This window comes from Simochromis diagramma, unplaced genomic scaffold, assembly GCF_900408965.1.
Source record: "Simochromis diagramma unplaced genomic scaffold, fSimDia1.1 OVJJ01000571.1, whole genome shotgun sequence".
Taxonomy (NCBI): domain Eukaryota; kingdom Metazoa; phylum Chordata; class Actinopteri; order Cichliformes; family Cichlidae; genus Simochromis; species Simochromis diagramma.
Window position 1 is genome coordinate 1,704,037 of NW_024386885.1, and position 27,683 is coordinate 1,731,719.

The following is a 27,683-nucleotide window of genomic DNA, read 5'->3' on the forward strand; positions in this document are numbered from 1 at the left end:
ATGTTGGTTAAAGAGGACGCATTCTGCTCATTTCCAGCATCATGTTCTTGTTCCGAGGCTCAACTGGAGCTTCACATGATTCCCAGTTCAAAAAAACCCAACTTATCTTTTGTTTAACTTTGCTTTTTCAGCTCCTCTCTGTTCAGCATATGCTGATCTATTGATGTGAAACTTTGGCCATATTTAATATGAGCATCCAGCACTGTAACTGTATACATGTGACAAAAAACAAGAAAAGAAAAGAGGGAAATGACATCAGGAAAGACGTTTTAAGTGGCGTATAGAGATGAAGCACCACTGAAAATTTAAACCAAAAAAACAGATTTCCCATAATATTTATTAAGACAGGTCTGACACGTCTGTAACTAAATGAGTTACAGATGTGCCTGAATGACATTTTTGGGTTTGATATATTTAAGTGTGTCTCTATCTTTTCATTTGATGTGCTGCCTCCTTTCACAGTGCTGCATGAATTAGCTGCCATTGTACTGGAGGAGCAAACAAAGAAGCTGTTGGCCTTGGACTCGTATGATCGACTGCGTGTGATGTTTATAACCACCTAACTAGTTGTAGAAAACATTCGGATATACGTTTTTAAAACCTCTGATTAGTCCAGTTCAGTTTTACTTAGAGCTGGTTCACAAAACCAGTCATCTCAAGGTGCTTTACTCTGTAAGGTAAAGCTCTTAATACCTAATACTAGAGAAAACCACAATGATCAGATAAGGAGATGAGCAGCGCTTGGAGGCTGTGGGGAAGAAGATCTCCATTTTAACAGGAAGATGCTTCCAGCAGAACCAGGGTTAGGGAGGAGCAGCCATCTTCTCCATTTGATTGGCTTTTCTTTGTGTAGCTTTTTGGCGGTGCAGAGGTTAGAAGGATATGAGATTTGAACCACTGAGGCTATGGAGATGGACATGTGCACAGTCCAACAAAGACATTGCATCCGTCTTATCCACACGTCGAATACTGACTGGCTGAAGAGTTGGTTTGAACAGAAAAGGTAAAGACGACTGAGCCCACCACCAGGAGGCAGAACTGTGGAAAAAATGTCAGTGGTCAGAAAAAAGTACAATTTAAAGCACAAACTGTGATTTCAACAGACAGTTGTAAATGTTTTTGGCTTAAGAAGAAGACGTTCTTTGTATATTATGATCTGTTATCTCTCAGGCATGGGGCTCAGGTAAATGACCAGGAACAGCATTAAATTAACAAGAATGCTTATATTACAAGCTGTTCCACACATTTTTGACACTGCACCCTGGTGACTGTATGCAGATACAATATGGGTTATTTGGCCTGCAAAGATCTGCCTTCTGACATGGAGTCGGCTGCACGTAAAAAAATAACATTACCAAAACTTTAAGATTGAGCCCGCAGAAGCATGTTGCTGTAACTGCATGTCTGTCTTTAGTTCACAGTGAACAGAAGCTCAGTTCCCTGGAAAAGCCTCCATATCTCTGCTGGCAACAATGCAAGTTATGCTCTTTTAACACAGGAATTGTCTTGTGGAAATAAAGCTACAGAGGTCTCTGTTTCCACCCAGTAAAGTTGTCTCAGCATCACCTTTTCATTTTGATGCAAATCGAGCTAGCTGCAAGTTGAGCAGTTTTTCAGCTGTCCATTTAGTGCAGCTCGCACACGGTGAAAGAATCACTCTGCAGACCACAGCTACAACTAGGGCCAAATTTAATTAAAAACCAAAATTGGTCAAAATTTGCAAAGGGCTGGATTTGGTGTGAACCTTGATTTTTGACACGGGGTTTGAATTATCATGCTTGTTAGCTGGCTAACTAATGGGACAATAAGTTTTCTCAGTTTCTACAAAAGCTGTTTCTGAGCCACTGGCTCGTCTCACTCCGTACAAGCCTTGCTTCTTTTCCGTGGAGCAGCATCTGCTCCCTGCAGTGTTGGGTTAAAATTGGATAGTACAATCATCAACCAAAAGCTACAATAGCAGCTCTGTGTTACCTCAAAGATAAGCACTGTTAAGGAAGTTTGATGTTTACTAAAGTAGAATTCGACATAGCGACATGGATGGATTTACTAACCCCCTGCAAGTGATTCAAGCTGATTTTCAACACTATATTTCTAAGCTTTAAATGTTTCTGTGACCTTTACTCCAACAATCCCTCCCATTCAGATTTGTTTGTATATTAACTAAAAGGCCTAAATTCAATGATTTGCTACAACCAAAATAGAGAATCTAGTGTTTGTGACCAGTCAGGGGTGTGGGTTCGTTTTACACCCTTTCATGTAAACTGCGTCATGGGCAACATTTTTTTTTTTTTTTCCGGGAACCAGAATTTAGATTTTTTTTTCTAAAATCCAGATTTGAAACTTTTGAATTACACTTGCTCTATATTTATTTTTAGCATGAACGTGCCATCGCTTCAGCCCCAGTACTTTGAGCCATCCAGCTTTACGCTGACCTGCCATATTCCCCTTTATTGGAGCCATAGCTTAGACGTACACCAGTCGATATGCTTTAGTTTGCTGTTTTTGTTAAAAGCTTGACTGAAAACTGCTAATTTACATATTTTATGAAAGTGAGTTAGTCACACACGCCCACAGGGATCTTCAGACTCCTCACATCGGCGCTCTAGAACATTAGGAACGCATGGTCGGGTGGCCTGGAAGTTACTGAATGCTTTTCTTTCATTCCTGCGGCAGCAAGCTTGAACTGGAGATGTGGGAGGAGGAGTGAACTCTCACTCGGCCCTTTGCTGTCTCTCCTGTACTGTGATGAATGGAGCTGTGATGGTTAGTGGCCTTGAAGTTATACTGGTCTGCTTATAGGACAGTTGTTGAAGCCGAGTGTGTCACCGTCACAGTTGTTATCTTTGAAATAAGATGACATCCATGTCCATCTGATGTCAGACCTAACTGTGGTTCACCATTAAAAGCACTGCAAGCGTATTAATCAATCTTTCTTTAAATCACAGCTCAGTAATCGGAGCACTCACTGGCTGGTGTGTAGGGGAGAGTTGGCTCAATGGACAGGAAAACCTGAAATTAACTGAAATTGAAAGAAGCAGCAAGGTGATATTTTGCTTTGGGGTCCATTTCACATTCTCATAATCCAATTATTCGGTGAAACCGGTGGTTTAAATGTGTTTTAGTAACCTAATAAGTACCTAATTTGCAAAGAAAAGCCTTGCATGTTGGGCACCCTCAGAAGAAGGTGGTTAGTTTAAATGCAGGTTTTGCACACGGTGTACCCGATACACAAATGGTAGCACTGTGGGTTAGCTTGGTAATATTGTAAGAGTTTGATAATAAAGAGGTGATTTCTATCATGTAAGCAACAACCAGGTAATGGTCACGAGTATTATCTGAGTATTGTGTACTTGGGGCTGAACAGTTGGAAAACATTTAATGTGCCTTCTGCTCATTTACCCCCATATTCCTTCTTCAACTCTGCTAGAATAGATTTGCATGGTTCACATTTCAAAGTCCTCACCTGCCTTAAAGTGGGCCTTGCTGCTGCCTTTAGTTCATCCCCTGTCTGAACTAAACCATTTAAGCTCCTCCCCTTTGAAAGGAAGGGTCCGTTTTAGCAGGCATTCATCTGACTGGCTGCCGTTCATACACACGAGATTAGAATGAAAGGTGGGTGTGGCTTCTGTGCTCACATGCTTGCCATGATCATTAAGGGATATCCCCCTCTCTCTGACGTCAGAGTCAAGAATAGAAACAAAACTGTCTGAAACTGAGCATTTTGGGGCAGGAGAAAAAAAGTTATAGTACAATGTTAGGAATGAAAGTCCCAGTATGCTGTTAATAATGTGAAAGCAATGAGGTACTATCGATAATTGTATTATAGGTTATCGTTAGACTAACATCATCAGAAACATGAAATAAAGTGATAACATAATCTAATCTTGGAATAAGTTCCAAGTATTATCCATTCATGGTTATTCTGAAATATAACCATGGCTGAAAAATTCTATCTGTTTCTATTAAAATTCATTCCGGTCGTAGATTAAACCAAACGTTTGTGTGGAAACCCTTTGGTTGGGTTTCTGCGAACTAATCACCAGACATGCAGACATGTTCACATGATACTCGACACCAGAATGGTCCCTGAGGCAAGCAGCAAATTTGCATAATCTCAGTTAAGAACAGGGTGTTTTTCCCGCCTGCTGTGCTGCTTTGTGATGTGAAATAAAAAGACAACCAAGACAGATATATATATTGTTAAACTCCAGTACAAGCTTATTTTTAAAGGTGTCTGGTTTTTAATTTTCTTATGCAAGAATCATAATTATTGTAATCATGAATGAAAGGCTCTCGGTAAGAAGGACTCAGTGCAGTTCGAAGGGTCACGTGATATCTGAATATGAAAAACTTTTTATTGTTAAAAATGTTATGTAACATTATTGAGGACTTTAAGGACATTATCTTGTCTGCTGCTTCGCTAAATATTTTTGTAGCTTTGCATTGCTGACGTCACAGCTGAGATGTGCTTGCTCTCCACGAACCACCTGCAAAACACTCCTATAGCTTTTATCACTGGGGAGCAGGAGAGCTATGATCACGGAGGTTGGCAGAATGCTGCGATATGGAGGGAAAAGCTGAATTTATGTTGTGTTACAGAGTGAAAACAAACACAAAAAGATAATAGATAATGTCTGTTTTTAAAGGTTCTCTGTGAGACTGTAATGTGGACATGTGCTTCAGTAATAGACTGTATGTAAAAGACGGACCCTACTGCATTTTGAAGCCTTGTTGGAGTGTTTTTGTAGCCAGAGGGGTCATATTTGGATGTGACAGTGATGTGCTATGTAGCCAGCTAACTCTGGAAAGCCTTGTTGAAACCTGCAATAACTGTAAGAGTGAAACACACAGTCAGATACTTGCTAATTAGTGTAACTACTTAATTAGTTGGTGTAACTAAGTAACATCCATTTTCTTGACAGTTAACCCTCTGTACTCCACAATGGCTTCTGATGGGTTCTACTATTATTGGAAAAAAAACAAAAACCCATTTCTGTACACTGGATATTTTAAAGTATTCTATTAACATCAACACTTCAGGAATTAAAAAAAACTATAAGTTTCAGTTAAATATTTTTGCAATATCTTACATTTTTGCTCCTGAGTCACCTCAACGCTCTGGCCGTTCGTCTGTAGTAAGTCTAGGATGTCAGTCTGTTTACCTCAGCTGTCAAAATGCCGGATGTGAGGCATCCGTGCGTGTTTACTCTGGAGGGTGTAAAACTAGTGAAAGGAGTCTGATACGAGTCAATAATTCAGCGAAGCACATCGGACATTCAGGCCTAACATTAGCTGGCATAGCGTTAGCTCGCGACTAGCTGCTGCTGTTGCTATAGCCAGCTTGTCTTGAGCTGTACTCAGATAGGACGGCTGCATGTTGTAATTTTAGAGCCTGAACTTGATTTCAGGAGATGAGGCTTCAGGTGAGGAGGAAGAGATCTGCGTTTGTCTCCTCACCTCTCACTCACTCTTCCTGTTGCCTGCTAATAGTCTCCTAATAGGAAGCATGCATGTCTGATTGTTGCATCAGACATACTCGCTCCTCTCTCTTTACATTATAATAGGAAACACCTTGAGATGACTGTTGTGAATTTTTGCTATTTGAATAAAATTTTAACGAGTTAATTTGAGCATTTACAGTTCTGACTCTCACTGGTCTTCACTGTTTTAGCATCTGTTTTGTTTGTTTCGTTAGCATCAAATTTTTGCAAAAACACTATGAAGGTTAGGTCAAAGTTCTCATCTCAAAAATGGCTCCCTTATGTCGCAGGTATAGTTCGTTAGTTCGTGTTCGTTAGCATCACTTCCTTATTACCAACTGATTAAAATCAAAAGGGGGCGGACTTACAATAACACTGTAAGCGATGGAGAGAAGAAACTGATCCTGACTGTCATGAGCTCTGATCCATTCAGCCAAATAAGCTAATTCTGCACAGTTTAAATAGGGTCTTGCTATAGCTTTAAATGATGGCTGTAATCTATATGTAAACCATTTCATGCCCAGATTTTCATACAAAATATGTACTGAATAGATGGGTTTGAGTCTTTTTTTAAAGGCTTATGTAAGCAGAGCGTGCCTTTAGAGAGCCTCGTATTCACGATTGGTTTCACATAACACATTGTTTCGGTGTAAAAATAGGTTCTCTTTATTTTATTTCTGAACTCTGCAGAACATCCTCTTTTAAACATCATAATTTTTTATTGACTGCATCTTAGTTAAATTGAGTTGGTCTGTGTCTGGACAGCAACGTGGTTGATACGTGATTGATTACTCTATGAAAACAGCATCAAGCTCAGCTTCGTCACGTATTCTAGAATGAAATTGTTAGATAAACTTAACGAGTCAATATTTTAAATTGCTGTGTGATTGGACTTTTTGTGGAAGTTGCTAAAAATATGTAAAATAGTTTTAATTGTTAGGTTGCATTGTAGGTGATTATTACAACTGTAAGCTGAACATTATATAGCTATTACAGCTAATCTTTTTATGATAGCTTAAAACTATTGCTATTATAAAATCACAGTGCATCTTTTTTCGCTAACCTTTTTCCTTTTAAATGGGAGTTTCCTTCCCACTGTCGCCAGGTACTCGCTGTTTAATAGAGTAGCAGGTAGAATAAATGAATGACTGACGTGTAGATCTGGATCATAGTTGTCCAGATCTGGTATAAAACCAGTTTAAACGAGTACAGTAGAGCATCGGAGGCATGGATGATGAAGCTGACTGTGGAGGTACATTAGATGAAAAGGTCGGGAACCACAGCTGGATGTCTGCTGGATACATTTTTGCGACAGCTGCAGCACTGAGCCCGCCTTTGTGCTGTACCGAGCCGGTCGCGGGGCCTCGCCGGCCCTCTCTCCTGTCCGTGCACACGCGTACACAGTGCCGCCATTCATCTCACCTCTGCATTAACGAGCTCTTATCCTTCCAAGTATGTTCAGCGGCAGGAAAACACGCAGGGGAAATGGCGTTTCTCCGCCTCAGGTTTCTGAGCTGGCACCCCGGCACGCCGAACAGCCGCGGTGCACAGAGTGGCGATATGGACTCACTGCTCTCACTTGTTAAATATCTATCAGTCGGTTTGTTGTTAGAAATACTTTTTTATAGACTGCAGTAAAGGATGCTGGCTCATCCTGAAAGCTGTGTTTGATAAGCTTAGGTTATTGGGCCTGTGAAGCCAACAGACAATAAAATGTTTAGTAGACATCTAAATGACTAATCAGAGGCTGCTCTAAATCCCACTGCTGTTGTGTATTATATTTTGAGTTGTCATTTGTTACCCACCCTTTTAAATTCTCACTTAGAAATATCTCTGTTCCCTCTAAGCCCCCTTTTTGTTATCATTTCGAGAGGTTTGCACTCTGCTGTGTATGTTATACATTTGCTTAACCTTCACAGCATATTGGGGTATTTTGCACACTTTAAGGCAATCTGTCACCTTTTCAGTAACTCAATGGAAAGAAACTTCCAGCATAAAGCACTAGTAAGCACAGCTGACCTGTATGTGAAGAGGAGCCGGCCGGCATGATCTGTGTGGTGACAAACCAGAGGTGTGATTCTTTACTCAGATGGTGGCTGCCTCACACTGACACTGTGAAAGTGAGAAGCAGACGCCGTGTCAAGAAGGTTTATGATGTGAATTTATCTTTAGATGCTTTGACGAGAAAGAGGCGAGTTCATGAGTGGAAACGGGGGCTAAACAGTTTCTGTGATGGTTTGTTTGACGCAGTAGCTTTTGCATGATGTTTTAGGCATGCTTCATCTAAACGTGTGCGACATCAAGGCTGTTTCTCGAGCACCGTTTGATACGGATCAACCACAGCCCAACTTACTATCACAACCTGCACATCTTTGAGCTGGTTCGTGTTTGTCAGTCGTCATAAATATTTTGTTTCACTTTTAAAAAGGGCCCCTGATTACTTTAAAAGGAAGACGCAGTGACTATTTACAGCACGGCATATAAAGTAACCTACACCTCCTGTGTTCATGCTGTCGAAGAAACTGATTGAAGACTCCAACAGTGTGTCAAATGTGATTTTTAAACTTATATTTCCGATGAATAAAGAGCTCTGAGGCCAGGAATAGATTAGTTGACCACGAGATTAAAACCACCCGTCTAATAGCACATAGGCTGCCTTTATACAGGCAGAATAGGTCCAAGCAGTCAGGTCACAAGTCCTGATCAGTTTAATACAGTCCTACTGGATTGTATTGATTGTATTGATGATGGTTTAACTATTAAGAATAATTCTTTGCGAGTTGCCGCTATGTAACATTCACGAGGTTTAGTTTCTTTGCGTTAACCGGTGAAGCTTTGATCAAATTGTGTTTGAATTTGAGAAGCATGTTGGGATCTTTTTTTTTTTTCTTGAGCTGTTCCCAAACATTTTTGCCACAGTGGCGGGGTGTCTTATCCTCAGAAGACATAATGCGCGCGTTTTTCAGGGCGTGCTGTTGCTGTAGGCGCTTGTCATTGGTCTATAACAGTGCAAAAGTTGATTGTGTGTGTCAAAGTAACACCACACGAGTGCCAGAACCTGAGCTTTTCATCCAAACGTTGGATCATAATGAGATGATTAATTGCTTGGCGCTCCTCATCGCTGTGACATATTCACTGTTTTATTTTCCTAGATAATGGATTAGCAGTAGTTTTTAACTTTTAGGGTGTACGCTTATTTCTTCAACTGTAGAGTTTTCTTATGAAGGCTAAACAGAATTGTTGCATTTTATATATATATATGTTGTAATTTCCTACTCTCATGTCCTTTCACCAGATTCACCGAGACTGCCCTCATGTCCTCTCAGTCCTGTGTGAGTTATCATATAGAGCTTGATTTTGAGTCTGACAGAACTTTATTATTCTCCGTTATTAATGACGTTGTATTTTATTGTTCTAATCTATATAAAGAAGTCCTCTCAATAGTTTCGTTTTTTTTACCCAGTTGTATCATAAATGGTACTTTAGTATTTTTGCATTATGTCTTAGTTGGAAATCCTGGTATCGTGTTCTTGTTGCTCCAACACAAAAACCTCCAGCCTGCCGATGTTGACTTTTTCACCATTTAAAACTGGATTCACTTTGTGTACATGGACTCAGCACAAACGACATGACACATTAGATATCATGACTGTTTCATGAGCTGCCCTCAGACTGTGTTGTTGTATAGTACCTATATGTAAATCACTGTGCCCGTTTGATGCCAATCACAGGATGGTCGCGGCTGATGGAAATTGCCTGCTGCAGGTTTCATGTTTCTAACCTCAGTTTACTCAGAGGGAGTTCCCCTCTCTCTATTGTCGGGGGCTGCCTTTCTAAACACAAAGACAGGCCTTGTCACAGGACACGCCTGCACACATGCGTTGTGGGTATTGTACCTTGGTGAAGAGAAACATCATTTAGGTAAACGGCACCTGTTTGCTTCCTTTGAACGCCGCCTCGCTCCAACGCCTCCCAGAGCCTACGGTCGAGATGTCGGGAGTTTCATTCCGGTGACATCTTGAAAGTCTCGCAAACCAAACAACTAGTAGACACCATTACCGTCTGGCTTCCCCTCTCTGAAAAATGTCAGATTGTACTTTCACGTTTGACAGAAACCCCAGCCCACTGCCGCGAAGTGAGCCTGCCATCGTGGGTTAGGGTGTTTTCCACCTGATTGCCCCTTGTGTCTCACTCCCTGATAAGGTGTTTTTGTGGTTGTTTGTCCCAACCAGTCATTTCACAGGTTCCAATCTGTGTGAATGAGTCACTTTTAGTGTAGAGAAGCTCTCTTTTTTTTCATACAGCTCTCTGTGTTAGCTCCCCTTTTCTTACTGCATTACTTCCAGTGTTTTCCAGCTGTTTCCTCCTGCTCTTATGTGACCTCACCCCCATTGTCAGCGTGACAATGGGAGGGACGTCAAACTTCGCTCTCTTCCAAGAAGAACTCACAGTTCTATCAGAATGACTGGTGAGTGGGGTACCAGCGCTGGATAGACATCACTTCAGTCTTCATCTCTCTCCCCTGACAGTGCTATTTGTTTGCCTTTCTGTCATCAGAGGGCTTTTGTTGGCCCGTGAGAGACTGGTCTTTAACACAAACAAAGAGAGGAGCGAGTATCATGATCTTTTATGGCCCCGCCCTCCCTTTTAGCCTATTTTTATTGCAGTTTTAGTCCTCCCTGATCTCTAACTGTTAATCAGAAATGTGCTGGCAGATGCTTGCCTGGAGGGGTACGGAGGTGGCACGCCAGTTGACTAATTTCTTTGTGTAGCAGTTCATCTGATGTGGAGTGTGACACAAGCGGACTCAGGCCTAATAACTGGGTTTATCTGCTGACAGCCGATGTGCTTCAGAATAGGCCTCATACGAAACGCACGCACAAACACGCGTCCGGCCTCCTAATATGTTTTTAGATAATCAAAAACACCAGCCAGCTGTCAAAGTGTCAGAGAAATCCCAGAGTGAAAGGGGCAATTGTGGGCACTTATGTGTTGCCATAGAAACTGATGCTGTCTTCTTGAGCTTGTTCAAGAGTGATTTTATAAAGAAATGGATGGATGAAAGATGAAAGGATGTGCTGGGTGGGTTCCAACGGGCGAAAACAAAGAGCACATTCTCTTACCTGTGTTCGTACGATGGCTGTGGCGGCCCACGCTGCGCCGCCGCCGCCCACCGTGTTATATTGAGTCGTGTATCAGCTACTTTTAGTGTTTGTTATGTACCTGTAGGAACCTTTAACACAGCCAATTCTCTAGCCAGCGCTAGATATTTGAATTCGTCAGCTGTTCTGGTCACTGCTACAGTTGTGCTGATGGAGGATGGCCTCAGGTATCGGTGATGGTCAGATGCATTGACTGCGATGCGTTGTAAAAAGATCCAGGCACGTGTTATGAGTGGATTCTGTTTTTTGCCTCTTCAGCTTATACGATAAACTCATGGTCACCAATTACAGCAGGCTAAATCATTCATCGCTGTATGTGAACGAGGCTCTCCTGCTGGTGTGATTCTGCATTCGTTCTCTTCATGCTGGAAGTAGGAAATAAGCTCCCTGATGTTTGTGTACCATAAGCATATCTTTGTGTTTGGCTGCACAGTATGCATTATAGGGGCACAAGTGCACTTTCACCCCTTCCCTCTGTCCCACGTCCTAGTATCTGTCATGAGTTTAGTTTTTCCTTTGTTGTTATTCTAGCTTTTGTTCCCTTGTTTCCCTTTGTCTTTACTTTTGTCTTTCATTTACTTCCTGTTTTATTTTGAAGGGTTCTTTTATTTTTCTTCGTGACTTGCTGTGTTTTTACTTCCTGACTTGAGTTTCTTTGTTCAGAGTTCATCTAAGTTTCCTCCGCGCTTCTTTCTTTCCTGATGAGTTTCTGTGTGGTTCGCCTGAGGCGCATGGACACTGTAATTTCAGCAGTTTTATCAGTTAACTGCAGTCTTAACTGTGTATCAGGCAAAGGTTACACACAGGTCAGGCGTCAAGTTTGATGCATGTAGTCTGCACGTTTTTCCTGTGCCTGCACAATGGTGATACCTGCTGAATCATGGCCTAAGACTGATGACATGTCCTTCTTAGCTTAGTTGTGATAACAGCTGTGTGTGATGCATATCAAAGATGTCAGCTTCCACATCTCATCCCGCCCTGTGCTGGTATCTCATTGCTGTTTGTTGGTTTGTAGACAGGTCAGTGCAGCAGAGATGGATGGATTTATGCATTTCAGCTGCCTGCGTTCTCACTTAAAATAAAGAGCAGAATTTGAATCCTGGAAGTGGCCTTTTCACATTTTTATACCTTAATTTGCGAAAGATAAAAGTCATTCACGCATAGGTCACTTTATTATATTAGAGACTGCGCAACTTTAACTGATGTTGCTGCAAATGTCAAAAAAGGCCCACAGACTGATATGCCTTAGGAAAGACACGTGGTTAAATATAGCACCCGAGTTCGAGTGACGTAGGTGGCTTCAACAGTCAAACCAGGGCGAGCGTAGAAGCTGAAGATTGGTCCCAGTGGGTGAATGGCAGCACGTCAGCGTGGCCCGCCCCCGGCTCTGTGCTTGGCACGAACCTGGTAGTGCTGCATGTGGGTAACAGGCCAGAGACCTTCCTGCCTTACCCAGAGGGTCAACACTGCAGCTGGGTAGCAAGTCTGTGCCTCATTTGCCCCCTCCATCACCACAGAGTGTAGAGGGAAGAGGTCAAAGAGAAGCAGAGAATTAACAACAGAGGGAAAAGACATTTTGGTGACTGTGTGGTGGTGATTCCATTACTTCCCACTGCTGTAATTCTTCTACAAGAATCTTTTGTGTTGCACAAAAAGTGAAATGTGCTGCAGATTTAAACTTTCCTCGATTGCATGACAACAAAATGACCTGTTTGTGTGTGTTCATGCTTCCCTTTCCGTTCATTTTTTTGTGTAATGCACCAGATTTCCTCATCTTATCTATTCTTACACAAAAAATGCTGCACCAAAAATCTTAAAGATTTCCAGCTGTATAGTTTTAGAAAGCATGAATAAATAATTCACTAGTGTTTAGTGTTTAAGCTGCAGCTTTTATCCTCAAGTGTATGAAAGCATTTACAGCTGCACACTTGAGAAATTAAAAAAGTGTTTAAAGATAAAGAAAAACACTTCTGACTCTAATAATGGAGGCAGATGACCATCAGAGTGATGTTGCGATGACTAGATATTTTTTTACATACAGTCTGTGGCTCTGATCACTTCTGTTATACAGTTTATCAGAAGTTTGTAATTGTATTTTAAATGCAATCTTCTTCCGTTTCTCCTTCCAAGTCACAAGTTTCAGACGTTTTTTCAACATGTTTTCTGGTCAACCTCAATTTTTCTCATCATTATGCCCCTCCCACAAAGTCTTTTTAAACCAATGAGAGCGCCCCGAACTTATCTGTGGCTCACAAGCCCACGCAGCCACGGCTTGTCCGATGTCATCTTCTGTTTGTCCTCACAAAAGCAGACAGAGTGAGCCAGGTTAGAGCGCTGAGGTTAAAGTGCTGAGGTATGAATGAGAGCCGGGCTGGTTTTAACCATTACATTGCTCTGTTAGCACTTTCTTGGAGCTGATTGTCAGAACACATTAGTGATGAGTTTGCTGCAGAGGTCACCTCAGGGGAAGTCCTCTGTCATGTAGATAGAGCACAGTGTGAGTGTTAGATGGGGGTTGGGGGCTAAAAAAGGAAGCGATTGCATACATGCCTCTGACATAAAAAAAAAAGTCTTCTTCATCTAATCCCTCTTTTTCTTCCTCAAGGCTTCTGGTGGTGTGCGTTCAGCGTTTGCAGCGTCTGTGCCGAGTGTTACATCAGCTCCTACAGCTGCAGCAAACCAGGCCTTCATAATGCAATTGCATGTACAGTATATTTAAAATGTATTGTGCTTTCATCACAATGAGGAACAAATAAAGAGCTCCAACGCGGCCCTAATTGCAGGTGAATTAGAAAAAGCAAAATGACTTATAATGTCAGAGAAAAGATGGCACTCGAATAATTATGCCTATTATTCCAAACACTGGCGAACTGCGGTGCCAAAAAGGAAACGCTGATGAAGTGGAACAATGACGGACATGAACGTGATGCTTTTAAAAGGAAAAAGGAGCAAATCCGCACACAATATGCAGCAGTCGCATAAATACTCGGGAGAGGCAGTGAACTCCAATTCAATTTAGTTATATTTCAATACACAAACATGCAAACATGTTTTATTAGCTGTAAACTAAGCGATAACAATATATATTGTGATAAAATACACTAATGCTTGTGTCGACAGAGACGTTTCTAGGAAATTTTATAAGATTTGGCATTTTATGGGTTCAGAATGGCAGAACGCATCCTCAAAGCTCAAGAGACGGGCACATCCGGAAAACATGAAGCTTCATTCATTCATTGGGATTCAAGGTTTTCAGCCTGTTATATTTTTTTTATTTACTGGGGGCGGGGCTTGCTCTGTTTGCCATTTATTGACAGTGACACTTTAAATTCAAACACAGTCAAATGGTACTAAATGGCTTCTCGCCTGAGAAGAATTTCTTTGCGTTTAGCTTCCCAGAGTAGGTGCAGAAATGCATGATTACTGAATGTCAGTGAGGCATTCATTCAATCATCCATTCATTCAAAGTACAATGAAATGACCTTGATGGTGCTACAATGAAAGGAGGGTAAAAAAAGAGAAGCAGATCAGTCGCTGTCAGAGGTGAACAAAATCACTAATGGTACAGATAATAGATTCGATAATTTTCATGCATCACACAAAATAGTTACTGCGTAAAATGATCGTGTTTGCTTCGTTTAAACTAAATCTAAACACCCACTGATGCAGTTTCTTGAAACAGGAAAACTGCAGCAAACCTTCAGGAAAAACTCTTCCTGTGTGAAATATTAATAACCTCAGATTGTTGTGTCGACGCAGAGAAAAGCAGTTTGTGACGTCGGCTGGCCAACAGGACTCTGGGATATGTTGTTGCTTGCTGCTTCGACGTGCTCTTGTTCTTCTTCTCTTCTTTTATTCTGACGAGCTTGTGTCAATGGGATATTTTTTGTATGAAACACAGAAACTCCTCCACATGAATGAACCGCTGGAGCTAATCGCCGCTGGCTGCTGCTTCATATTTATCGTGTGGACATTAGTGCCTTGGCGTCCGTCTTCTCATCCAGCTCTTGGCAGGAAGGAGAATAGTCATATTTCCCAAACTATTTTTTCACCTTTGCCCTGTAACTGAACCCCTTAAAATGCTTCTAATCATTTGCACATTTGTTATAATCCTCATGCACCACCAAGACAGATTTTTCCATGTTTATTGAGCTGCATGAGTAAAGTGATACTTGTTGTTGTTCTCACCTCTTCATCAAAGCTGAAGGTTGGCCTCTCTCTTAAACCGTGCCGTGTTTACTCTGGCCCGGTTCCTTCTCTCTTTATGAGCTCTGACAGAAGCTGTAGACAAGGAGATACGATCACATAGGTAGCTAAAACTGGACTGTGTGTGTGTGTGAGCTACTAGTAGGCCCACTTTGAAGGGTACGAAGGGAACGAGTGAGTGTGTGACAGAGTCGGAGCAATGATAATCTCCCCGTGTGCGAGTGCGGTGACCAGCTGGTGTGCCATTCTCAATCCGGGTTTCACACAATAAGGGAGGATGAGGCCACACGGGTTCAAAGTTTCTACGTACTACGTAACGCTCTGAAAAGCAGGGTCAAATGGTTCCCGCATCAAATCAAGAATAAGGCTGGGCTAGCACAGGAAACCTCGTATCGAGCGCCTTGATCGCAACCAATCCCAGAGGGCAGCGTAAATGTCACTTACAATCCCAACACGAGTCTGTTAAACTGGCTCTGAGCTACTGCCGCTCGCTTTTGTTTGCCAAATCATGTCTGCCTGTCGCTCGACAGATCAGCTCCTAAGTGTTTGTCTTTACAAAATAAGCCGACCCCGCAGCATGCCAGCTCATGGGGCTGTGGGGAAGAGGTGGGAAGAGGGGGCTTCGGATTTGGGGAATCAAGCTGAGGAGGAACATACAACAGCTGCCTGCTGGAATAACAAGAGTGACTGAAATGACTGCTCCACGTGGGTCATGTTACCAAGCCGGGCTTTTAATAGGACGACTTGACTGCAGAGAGGAAAGATTAGTACAGAGTACGGTCGTCTGATCGCATATCATATATGAAAAGAGGTGTCGACAGAAGGCTGTATCACCTGTGCTTTATGCGTTGTAAGCTGCAAGGCTTGCACTGCAGAGTTCACCCCAAAGAGGTCTGAGAGATCACTGTATATTCTTAGTCCATCCAAGTCCTCTGGGTTTCAGCTCCCTGTTGGAATCGCCATCAGCGATTAAGTCATGCTCCTGCCCTGCCACCGGAGCTCAGTTCTACATATGGCTACTGAGGTTTTTGGAAAAATATTTGTCAAAGTAATTTATGTTTTAGCCTGGCTGCGGTGGTGAGGATTGTGAAATAGAATTATTGCTCTTGGCAGTTTGCAGGGAGACGGAAAACCAAGCGTCGTTATTGGTTTTATAGGAGAATTAAATATATTTTAATGAGAGATTTTATTCATAACTTATATTTAGATCTAGTCCTCAAACTATGAGCTCTGCATATTTGAGCTCCCATGCGCTCTCGGTGGCTTTACTCGCTTTCTCTTTTGCGGGAACTTGAAATGAAAGACTCCGTCGTTTGTGCAACACTCTCGACTCTTAGCAGTTTCCTGTTTTGATTAAGGAGAAGTGTACTTGGTCAACTGCTTCAAAACCGCCTGGATGACAAAAGCTAAGCAAGGCGTTTCCTATAAACTTTAAAGGCTTGAAGTGCAGTTTTTGTGAAAGTGCTGAATGTTTACATCGTTAATGTGTGTTTGTCGTGGTGGTGATAAACTCACCTCTCCCTTTAGCTTCAGATGGAGCGAGTGTTTTCACAAAGCTGCAACTTTTGTTTCCACACAAACTTCTTTTTTTCTTCTTGGTTTCATTTAAATAGGACTTTTATTTAAACCATGGTTGCTACTTTTCACTAACACAACAGACACACTTTTATTATGTTTTTATTACATATTTTACTACGGATGGGACCATCATTTCCAAAATATTCATAACACCTTATTCAATAAGACCTGAAACTGATCAGACTTTTCACAGACTTCTGTATAATCAGACCTGTTTTTGCAACACCAGCAGTCGCCCCCTGCTGGCCGTTAGAAAGAATCAGCTTCCCTTTTCAGACCAGGACAGATTTGTTCTGAAAATCAATCAACACACAAATATGTGTTCTTGGCATATAATACAGGCACATTTGAATATTATTTTTGCAAACCTACTTTTTTGCACGTATGCTCTTAAACCATTAAGAAACTCCCACAGGAAAAGCACACCCCAGTCTATAAGGTGAAAATAAGTTTTGGGCTCTTTGGATCAGAGAAAGTTGATTCTCTGTCTCCATCATCAGGGACGTTGCTGTTTCTGACTCTGTTGTAAATCTCTCAAAAATAACTTGCATCACATCTGATGCAACAAAAGTGAAGCAAGAAATGTTGCACTCATATTTGGTAATAGTACACCTTTAATATGGGCTGTGAGGGAGTTGAATCGTGTGTGTGTTCACATATGTGCCGGGCAGGAGGCGGGGCCTCGATTGCATCATACATTATCACCAATGCAAGATGGCAGTGCCCATTTCTGCTATATTTGAGCTCTGCTTTTTTTTGACATGTCATCCTCAGTTATATACAGTCTGAAGTTAAAGCCAACAGAGCGTGACTAAAAATATTTGTAGAGATGTCGTTGGTTAATAAAATCAAGGTTTAGAGTAAAGTCAAACTGCAGGTCGAGCCTTGAGTTAATTTAAGGGCTGCATTCAACAGCCAGATTTTACACACTTTACCTTTAAACTTGCACTCTTGAATCTGTTACAGCCTCTCGTTGCTAAAAGCATCAGTCCTCCGTCATGCTGGAGGGCAGCAGGTGCCCACATGGAAAAAGAAAAAGCTCAGAGCCAGAAATGTATTTATCCCCACATTTTTCTCATTTTCCTCAGACTAGTATATTTAAACAGTGCAACACACATTTCAGTGTGCAATGTATATCTCAATAACATGCAGTATTTCCCCATACCACAGTCATTGACATGTAGTTTATTAACTTCTGTTCTATACTTGATAATTACTTGATAAGAGACGAGTTCCTGTGCACCCAGTCCTGCTGTATGTGTACAAGATTTTATTTTTATCTTCAGCTTATAGACTCCGTGGAGTGTCTCCATGAATGCGAAAAAACAAATCTGACAAATTAAAGGGTAATATGATTGCTTTGGTCATCCTGCCTGTAGGAATCAGCTCGTGTGTCTTTGTTGAGCCACAAAATAAGGTCAGCATGTCCTTTATGTAACCTCGAGGACGGCGACAGGTTTGCTGTCAGATGTGACGTATCATAGTCTTTACTGAACCCAAAACATCGCGTCTTCACACGTCTATTCTGGTTTCAGGATGGCTGTTTGCCCTTTGAAAAACAACCATTGAGCCAAATGAAACCTTCGCACAGTGGAAAATAGGAAAAGTTCCCTCCCAGCTGGCATGAATTAAAATCCCACATTGTCCCAGTTCTTTCTCTTGAAACTCTTTTTTTTGTGTGTTGCTTGTGTTACTAATTGAATTTAATTTTTTCCCCTAGCCTTGTTTTGACGTGCGATTACAGAGAACTTCTTAAGATGTTTTGACCAGTTCTGTTCCTTTGTGACTGTGGCAAGCGTGTTTGCCAGAGTCTGGCTTAACTTGTTTTTATGCTTCTGTCCTGCAGAACATGCCATTCACAAAAAGCTTCCAGTTCTGACTGCAGCCAGTATCGTGTTCTGGTGAACACTGGTGTTAATGTTTTTCTGTTCGCTGCAGAAAAGCTGTTTGTACGTTCATTGCTAACATCTAATTTAGAGAAACATAATGGATTGAGGTCATAGGCTCCCAAGTCTCTGTCAATATCTACACAATACTGTAAGTGCAGCTGCTACCTGCTTAGCAGGATTCGATCAGTCGATCAACAGATTTCGTTAAAAGATTCAATTCAACCAGTTTTATTTATATAGCTCTAAACCACAACAACAGTCGCCTCAGTGTGCTTTATAGTGTAAAATAAAGCCTAGTAATCCAGAGAAAATCCCAACACTCAAACAACCTCCTATGAACAAGCACCTTGGCGACAGTGGGGGAAAAAAAACTCCTGTTTAGCTGGAAGAAACCTCCGGGAGAACCAGGCTCAGGGAGGGGCGGGGCCATCTGCTGCGAGCTGTTGAGGTGAGAATATTAAATCCAATCAGAGTGATCAGTAATGAGTTCTACGTCTAAATTTTTTAAAAAGGAAGGAATTTGAATGTTCTTCTAATAAATTAACTAAGATTATTGTTGTGTTCCATTTGTCTCAGAACTCGGATGCTGGAACAGAGAGTGACGTCACTCCTGTGTTGAGAACATTCCTGTAGCAAAGTTGGAAAAGCTTGGGAATGCATCCTTGATATCAAATCATTTAAGCTAAGCTACAGCTAGCATAGCTTATCACAGAAAACACACATTCAGTCTCGATTGGCCCTGAATTGAAAAAAGCACCTAAAAAGATTCATTTATCCTTAAACCTGCACTCCACTGCATTTCATCGGAAATCTAACATTTTCATGCCACTGCAGTAATGTAACCCTTTTAATAACTAGTGCAATTCTTGCATGCAAAATACAGTATATAAACAAAAGTACTGTGCCTCATTATACCGACACCAGCTGCTCGACTGTGGACACCCACGCTATGAAGCTCCTGGTGCACAGTTTTTATTCTGATGTTAATGCCAGAGGAGGTTTGGAGCTCTGCAGCTACAGAGTCAGCTGACTGTTGTGACTTCTGTGCACGATGTGCCTCACAAGTCGGCGACCCCGCTCTCTAAATTTACATTGTCTCGCACTCTGTGGTTGAGTGTCTTTTTTTCTTTAACCCTCCCACTGTGCAATAGTCTTGCACTTACAGCTAATGCAGCTGTATCTGATTATAGAACATCTAGGAGGGAAAAAGTGTCACTTGTTGAAATGGAATCATCCTAAATTTCAGTCGGTTCTTTAGGAGGACATGTTCCTTCACAAGTGTTTGTACAAGCATTGCATTTGCATCTAGAAGCACAGCTGGAACACATAGATATGATACAGTTTTATACGGTTTGGGTTATTGTTTGGACAAATAAGCAGTGTGATTTTAAAAAAAAAAAAAATCACTTGTTTTTTACTTTTTCTAAAATGACATTTGGCTAAAAGCTAATCGAAAAAGCTCTGGCTCTTTTGATCATGAAAGCGCTCTTCCTGCATGTAAAGCTGTCGGTATCCTCACCCGAGCAGCCATACCGTCTCTGTCACAATGAATATATTCTTCTAACCTGAGAGAGTCTGTAATCCTGTATCTCAGCTCCTGCCTACTCATGAATAGAAGAATATAATGACTTCTGAACAGACTGCACTGCTTATGCATACATTGAGTGCCTGAGCAGAAGAAATGAAAGGCGTCACTCTTGCCTCTTTTCTCTGTCTGTGCACCTGGATGACTGTTAATGCATGGCAAGCAGCTTCCTCATCAACCATCTGCTGCTTCGTCCTTAGAGGCATCTGATCCTGGGCCTCTTGCTCCGTCTGCTTGAACCACCAACCTGCCCGACTTCCCTCCGGGACCTCCGTCAGAGACCTTTTCTTTGGGCTGCAACGTGAGCGTGTGTGGGAACTTTAGGGCACAGTTCAGCCTTTCTATCATCAGATGAAGCTCAAAATCCCTGCAGAACTGCAGAGATCTGAGAGCTTTGATCAGACCCGCAGACCTGTCGGATGAACTCAAGTTCTCCTTCATCAGCGCTTTCCTTTTATGTCGAAATCAGTTGAAACTGGATGATTTTTTTAGAATTTTAAAAAAATAATTTGGCAACAAATAAAAGATGGATGTTGTTATAGAGTTAAAAGGTTTATTCTTTTAGGTTTAAAAAGTAAATGCTTCGACCATTACTAAATCCATCCATCCGTTTCTGCTTCAAATGTGAGTCTGTGCAGGTTCAGCACAAATGCCAGGCCCTGTCTCTCTCTCTCTGCAGGGGGGGAGGGGGGGAGTCCTAGAGAGACGCCAGAACCACTTCAGCTGGTTCCTTTCAGTGTGGAGGCTCTACTCTGAGCCCCTCCTAAATTAGTCCCTCAGTGGTTCCTGATGCTGTAGGTGTTGACTCCACCAGGGCTGGATCAAAATTAATAATCACAACCAAGGAGCAAGCTGATCTCAGGATCTCGTCTCCATAATAAACTAATTTAGCTCTAAGATCTGAAGTTTATCTGTGGCTCTTTTCACACAATGTTAAGTGACTGCTGGTAAAAAGTTTTTAAAGCACTATATGAATCAATGTGAGTGTAAAAGAGTACCATTTACCAAAAAAGCACTATTTAAAATTGCAAGTCCAGCTCATTAGAAGTGGAAAATGACAATAAAATAAAAAAAAGTATAATGTTAAAAATGACATGCACATCTTTCACACAGCTCTCCATCATTCTCACTACAGCCACAGCCCAGAGACGGTTTTATTTATTTATTTTAAAAATGGCGCCACAGCCGCTCACTCTCTGGGCCGTACGTGGAATAATAGAATTGTATTTTTATTCTTTGTCCTTTTCTTAGTAATAAATATCAGCTAAAAATGTTCTTTTCCTTACTCAGAAACAGTGTAAATGTATTCAGATGACATATATTTAAACCTTTTTAAACCTCTTTCTTTAATGCACAAAACAAAGTCATAGTCAGATTAGTCTTTCATACCAACATGTTTTATATTATCATATATAGATTATTTTATTATCACTTTGACCTTCAGATGTAATTCTTCCTACGGTGCTTGCTGTATGTTGATAACACACACCACACTTAAGAATAATGGTCATGATGCTTTTTGTCAATGTTTGACCAATAAATCATTAAGTTGACATTGATTTTAACACCACCCCACTTTGCATCCACACCATACCATCATTTATTTATATAGCACTTTAAAAAAAGCAACACATGGCTGACCAAAGTGCTGTACAGCAGAAATATAAAAAATACAACAAGAATAATAAATAAAATAAATAGATAACAAAAAAATAACAGTGTCAGTTACCCACTGAGACAAAGGGAATAAAAATGAGCTTTTAATCTGGATTTAAAAACCACCCCTGATGTAGATAATGTGAAGAGGGAGATCATTCCAATAGCGAACGCTCCGACCCCACCCAACAAAGTTTTATCAGGATTCGTTCCAAACCTTTAAGCTGTTTGCAGAGACAACGACACCTGTCGACTCACCTGCAGCGGGCAGTGTTCAGATTGACAGCGAACGTTTTATAGTTTTATTTATTTTTTTATCAAATAAAAATACCTGCTGTAGTAACTCATGCTGTGGTTGCTAAATCACTCAATGATGGAATCTGGTCGTGAGCTCAGTCGTGGAGTTGCGCTCATCTTTCTGCCCGTGAATCAGCTGTTTCCTGCTCTGAGCTGCAGCCTCTGGTTTCCCAGTGTGGACAGAGTTATGACCTTCCCTGGCGGAACAACTTTCACTCCAGCGAACAGCTGCTGTTTACCCCTCCTAATCACAGGCAGCTGAACATCCATCAGACCACTAATGAATAAAATTGCATCATATCACGCCCTCCCCTCTGTAACTTAATGACGCTCCCGCTGTAGCTGTTCCAGCTCGGCCCACCCGCTGCTCTTACAGACGTTTACAAGGACTGGAGCGACGCGCCTTTGCGGGCAAGTGTCTCGAAGACACATGGGCGAATCGAGCTGTAAAACTACCGCTGTGAACTGTTAAACGCACTGTTTTACGCACTGTTGCATGTATTCAAGACCTGAAACTAGCTTCTTGTAGTTACCTAATTTGCTGTTATAAACTTTTAAGTTGTTGTGAAGCTGTAAGCAAGGCTCATCAGAACTGCAGAAAAAGCTGCTTTATCTTTACCAGTGTTGTAAACGCAGTGTGAAGTTGTGTCCTTGTGGGCTTCTCTGTAATTAAACCGGGAGACAGAGGACTAGTTAAAATCAGCCCTCGTGTGTAATCCCAGTTTTGTTCCGCAGACAAACATCCCAAGGAGAAGGCATGTTCCCAACAGAACAAAACAGTCGCCCAGAATCAAACATGAGTCAGATAACGCACGTCTTCATTTATTACACGTTCTATGTCCTCAGTGTTCTCTCTATGGTTTCTTTAATCCAGAGGTGTTAGACTCACTTTAGGTTGTGGACCAAAAACAACCCAGTTTGGTCTTAGGTTTAGCTGGACAGGTAAACCTATCGCATACCACGAATGTGAAACTCAGAGCTGCAAATTGTTTCTCTTTAATTTAATGCAAAGTACATTCAGAAAACCTTCATCTTCATAAAACTGATGAACAGCCTGAGATGTTCCTTTCAGCAATACATCCCACATTTTCCACATTCAGGTGGTTTGTGTCATTTAAAAAATACCCAACCTTAGTTTTGGTGAAGTATGGAAGGCCATTAGTGATGTCAGGTCTTCAGAACTGGTGGATTATAACCTGGACAGCCTCAGGTTATAATCCGTTCTTAGTGACCTGCAGCGCAAACCTTCCTGCTGTAAAACAGGATGAAAAGGCCTCAGTGTTTGCAGTTTTTGTAACTAGCAGACCATTTACTGGGCCCCTTTTGGATTGTGGGCCAGGTGTTGGATGTCCCTGCTACGATAGTGGGCATTGCAGACGGGTGTGGACCGAAACATTAATTCAAGCTGGAAATTTGACTCCATCAAAGGCCGGATAGTCTAACCCTAAGTGGCATTTAGGGCTGTTGCATATTAGATTTTCTCCACATGATTAAAATAATTCACTTCAATGATATTATTGGATGTCTATATTAGAAATAATGAAGTGCTATCAGTAAGTCAGTGTTTGTATTTAGTAAAATCAGAACGAGTGGAGGGAAGTGGTGAGCGAATCCATAACGGTACCACAGATGCTCAAAAAAAGGACTGAACATTATATGTTTTCATTAACATAATATTTCATTTTTAAATATCTGTAGGTATTTTAAGTATGCAGAGACTCGCCTAAGGCTGAATTTCTCCACTACATTTATCTGTGTATAAAGTTTCCCAGACAAAGTTTTCAAGGTAAGGTTTGCTGGTTCATTAGGAGCGATCAGACCAATCAGAGCAAACACTACTTTACAGAGTTCAACAGTAAGATACAAAACAGGAAAAGGTAAAAAAACAGACACTCAGTAACAGTTAAATACAGAATACAGCACAGCGAGGCTCAAGGCTCAAAAACCAAATGCACGGATCGTACACAGGAATTTGAAATTTGCTCCCACGGCCCTCGGTTTATACTAAACAAACATAAACATCTTATATTCTAAAATGATTTAATGGATGATTTAATCTTCCTCTTTGTTTCAATCAAGACACAATCTCACACCATATTTAACTTTACTTGAATAAATATTATGTGCCATTTCTAAATTAATCGATGTCATCTTTGATTTTAATGAAAGGGAGGATTTCTGAACATTTTCAAAACTTACCAAACATTCAGAAACATCACATATCTGCATTTTTAAAAAAAGATTTTTTTATGAATCATATCCAGCTCAGACAGGCTGACTGAAAATGAGGACTGGTCTAAAATGAAAGAGTAATGACTCAAGGCCATGTCCCAGAAATGAAGGTTTAATCCAAACCCTGGATTTTAAAGAATGGTTACACCTCCAATGGGTTGTCAAACCTGCTTTAAAGAAACTTTAAGCTGTGATAGCTTCATGATGGACTGGAAACAAGAGTTGTAGTAATGTAAACCAGAATTATGTTCTTCTTGTTCTTCTGTTTTGCAGTTTTAATACAAACACTATATGCAGCTAATCTTTAAGAAGCCACGGCGATCCATGAGATGGACGCATTTTTCTCGGTGTAGATGGATCATGTTAAGAGTGATTTCTGTGATTTGAGTGTGAACGGCAGCTGCCTGGATTGGCAGGCCACTTGGCCTTCATCTCTTCTCCCACACACTCACTGTCACGCTTTAAATTTGAACCTATCAGCTGTTTCACACACACTGAACTGCATTAAGATGAACACACAGGCACACACACACTTAAATGGACCATATAAACAAAACAAAGGTACTCGGCGAACACTCGTGCCCATCAGGAACATGCATAAACACTCACACACACTTAAAGCCCACACATCTAATCTATATGCCCATCCATCTGTCCACACGCCACATGACCACTTATACACATGCATTCACTGTGATTCACCTGCTTGACTTCCATAGGACCGGCTCTGGCTTTTGCTTTCTGGTCTGTGGGCGTTACTGGCTGCAGAAGGTGACTGGGATATATATATATCCATAAGACGGATGGACAACCCCCACCTACCACATACCTCAGCCCTGATTATCCCCCTAGCCTCGACGATTTCGAGATGCAGGACAGCAGGTGGAGTGGCGGGAAAAAAAGTCGAGCAAAACATTCATGTTTTCATCTGCTAGTTCGAGCTATTGCCGCCTTTTTATTTACACTAATGGGAAGTGTGAGAGTGCAGCGTGAAAACAAACAGCAGCCTCTTCACCTTTCTGCTGATGTATTATTGAAATATTCACACTACTGCGGTGTTTTCATGTGGTATACTGGAACATGCTATTTGGATGTAGCTGTGCTGTTTTTGGTACCCTGAGGTCAAAGTGCAGGGTCATCCGCTGAGCAGGAGTTAGCAGGAGTATAGCGTCTTGTTCAAGGACATGTCAGCAGTAGCTAGTGCAGGATCAGGAGCCCGCTGGGTCAACCAGTTTAAGAAGAGTCTTTCTGCTCTTTGCAGTCATGTATGGGAAACATGCAGCTATTTACACTCTCTCATCTGCTGTGGGCTGTCATTTCCTGTACGTGCACCATTGTACACAATTAGAAACATACAGCAAATGCTTCATATGCATGTTGTAGTATGAGTAGATACTTTGAACAGTAGTTTGTATGCAGGTAAAAAAAACAAGTGACATTTTGAGATATTGATGCAGTTTGTAACATTGTAATGGTGTGCCTCTTTGAAAAAGACATTTTAATCTCAAGGGGCTTTCTGGCCTTTAAGGAAGGACGGAGGCACTGCGCTGCTCCAGCAGTGACTCCAGTGACCGTTAGCCGGTGGTATTTTCTCAGTGTCTGATCTATGTAGCAAACTGGCTCCAAAATAAAAGTCATGCCAATACTGGGACATAGTTTCACTGCTGGATCAGTGTGCCAGGACGTCCTTGTTAGACTAACACAGGGGTGGGGAACTCCAGGCCCCAATGGCCGGTGTCCTGCACGTTTTCGACATCATTCTGGGTCAACACACCTGAATCAAATGATTACCAGGCCTCTGGAGAACAAGACATGTTGAGGAGGTAATTTGGCCATTTAAATAAGCTGTGTTGGATCAAGGACACATCTGAAACTTGCAGGACACCGGCCCTTTGGGCCTGGAGTTCCCCACACCTGGTTTAACAAGATGGTTTAATGGTTTAATTATTTATATGGCACATTTAATTACAACAGGAGCGTTGACCAAAGTGCTGTACAAGAATACAACATACATAATAAAATAACTTGGAGTATTAAAAGCAAACACCAAATATGAATTAACAAACAACTCTCATGCTGTATTAAAAGCCAGTAAATAAAAATGCGTTTTAAGATAAGATTTAAAAAGACTGACAGTATGGGCCTGTCTGATGTGTAGGGGTAAATTATTCCACAGCTTAGGCGCTACGACTGCAAATGCTCGATCGCCTCTATGAACCAGCCTCGACCTTGGTACAGCTAAAAGCAAAAGATCACTTGATCTAAGAGATCTAAGGGGGGTATAAGTCTGCAAGAGGTCAGACAAATACCCGGGAGCCTGTCCATTCAGGGCTTTGTAAGTTAACAATAAAATTTTAAAGTTAATTCTGAAGCGGACAGGGAGCCAATGAAGAGAGGCGAGCACCGGGGAAATGTGTTCACATCTTTTAGTACGTGTCAGAAGACGAGCTGCAGCATTCTGGACCAACTGCAGCCTTGCCGGGCAGGTCTGGCTATATAAGGAGTTACAATAGTCCAGCTGGGATGTAATAAAATCATGAATCGCCCGTTCAAAGTTTTTAAAAGATAAAAATGATCTCACCTTAGATAAAAGCCTCAGTTTGAAGAAGGACCGCTGTACGACTGAGCTAATTTGTTTTTCAAAGGTGAAATTGCTGTCAAATATAACCCCCAAACTTCTGGCATGCGATTTGACAAAAGGCTCAAGACTGTGCAGGTTAACATTAGAGGTGCTGGGATAGCCGCTTGGTCCAGAAATTATCACTTCGGTTTTGTTCTCATTGAAGTTGAGGAAGTTAGAGGCCATCCAAGATTTAACTTCACCGAGACACTGAAGTAAGGGTTCTAGTGATAAAAGATAAATTGTGTGTTCAAGAATCTGTTTGCAAACACCAACAAAAGAAACACCACATAGATGACACTCTACTGAGCTCTAACAGGAAGCTAAACTTCTCATATCACAGGTCTCACATCTTGCTGGTGATGGTTGTGAAAGTCCAGAAAACAGTCATCGTGAAACCAATGAGACAGAATTTACATAAAGATGAACACAGTTGGCTTTGTATGTAAGAAAACGGGAATTGAGAATGGAGAACGGAGTAATGGCATTAGTTCTCAATTTAAATGTTGGATTAAAAAACAAAGACGCATGAATTGATTCCTTTATTTATATTCTGACTTTTTTTTGTCTGATTGGATCTCAATCAACGTTTTTTTGTCCACGGTTCAGTTTTTTTGCCACAATATCATGACCGGGAGACAATGTTGCTGACAGAGTTATTTAATGAATGAAAACAACGAAGAAATCACTCTCTCACTGCTGAAAGAAAAGTTGCTGATCTCCTTTCTGTAACTTTTGCAATTCACCATCACAGATGGTATAAAAGATGGAGGTAGCCATCTGAATATGACCTGAAATGAGTGCCTGAGCCCATAAACGTCTCAGGGAAGAGTTTATTGAGGTCGAGTTAGAACGATGTTTTCATATGGAATCCTACAGTGCAGGAAGTCCTTTCATGGGTAGCTCCCTCTTATGGTCTATAAAATGAATGCAGGTGAGACACTTAAACATCTGGCTTACTTCTCTTTTAAGCTACGT

At 41.4% G+C, this 27,683-nt stretch overlaps 1 protein-coding gene across 8 annotated transcripts in view; it reads left to right on the forward strand.

The window, feature by feature from the left end:
* kcnq5b (potassium voltage-gated channel, KQT-like subfamily, member 5b) overlaps positions 1-27,683 on the forward strand; it is a 124,456-nt gene that overhangs the window by 2,405 nt on the left and 94,368 nt on the right. The window lies entirely within an intron of this gene.